Source organism: Elephantulus edwardii, unplaced genomic scaffold (assembly GCF_000299155.1).
Source record: "Elephantulus edwardii isolate Elephantulus edwardi_28Jun2011 unplaced genomic scaffold, EleEdw1.0 scaffold00365, whole genome shotgun sequence".
Classification (NCBI taxonomy): Eukaryota; Metazoa; Chordata; class Mammalia; order Macroscelidea; family Macroscelididae; genus Elephantulus; species Elephantulus edwardii.
The window spans coordinates 321,601-322,434 of NW_006400115.1; the positions used below are offsets into that span (position 1 = coordinate 321,601).

The window sequence follows — 834 nt, forward strand, 5'->3', positions numbered from 1 at the left end:
TCCCAGTTGTTAAAAGAGGGAAAAATTTAAACAAATACATAACAAATAATTTTGAACAATATAATCTTTTAAGTTTAAGGCTAGAAATATTATCATTATGATCATTTCCAATCCAGAGATACATGTTCCAATGCAGTTCCTATTTTCCATAAATGGTTTTGGTAAGAAGAATATTCCTCCTCCATGCCATGATACAGTGTTATTAGCAGTTACAAATGCATTGCCTTCTTTAACTTATTTTTTTTAATTTAAATTTATTATTAATTTCAGTAAAAATTACGGAGACTTTGGATTTCCGTTTGTTCATTGTTGCACTTTTCTCCCCTCCCAACCCTCACACACCCCCCCCCCGAACACCACCCTCTTGGGAAAATAAAAGAAAAATTCTTTCATTTTTTCACAAACCCTCCCCCAGTTCCATTCTACCATGTAGCCTTCATTCTAGATTCCTGTCATGACAAAAATACCTAATCACAAATCCGTTTTAAACAGTTTTCTCCCTCATCTGTTTCAGTGCAATATACATTACTGAACCCATCTTTCTCAGTCTCTCCCCAACCCCAACGTCAGTCCTGTTTTACAACAGTGGCACCGTGCAGTATTTGTCCTTTTGTGACTGAAATACTTCACGCAGCATAATGTCCTCCAGAGTCACCCATTTTGAAAAATATTGCACGAGTGCCTTGTTTTTCAATGCAGTATAGTATTCTATTGTGTGAATATACAACAGCTTCTCTATACATTCGTTTGTTGATGGGCACTTAGGTTGTTTCCAACTCCTTGCTATTGTGAACAAAGCTGCAATAAACATGGGTGTGCATATATCTGCTTGGA

At 36.3% G+C, this 834-nt stretch overlaps 1 protein-coding gene across 1 annotated transcript in view; it reads left to right on the forward strand.

Annotated features, from left to right (window-relative positions):
* LOC102859961 (lysine-specific demethylase 6A-like) overlaps positions 1-834 on the forward strand; it is a 230,183-nt gene that overhangs the window by 178,751 nt on the left and 50,598 nt on the right.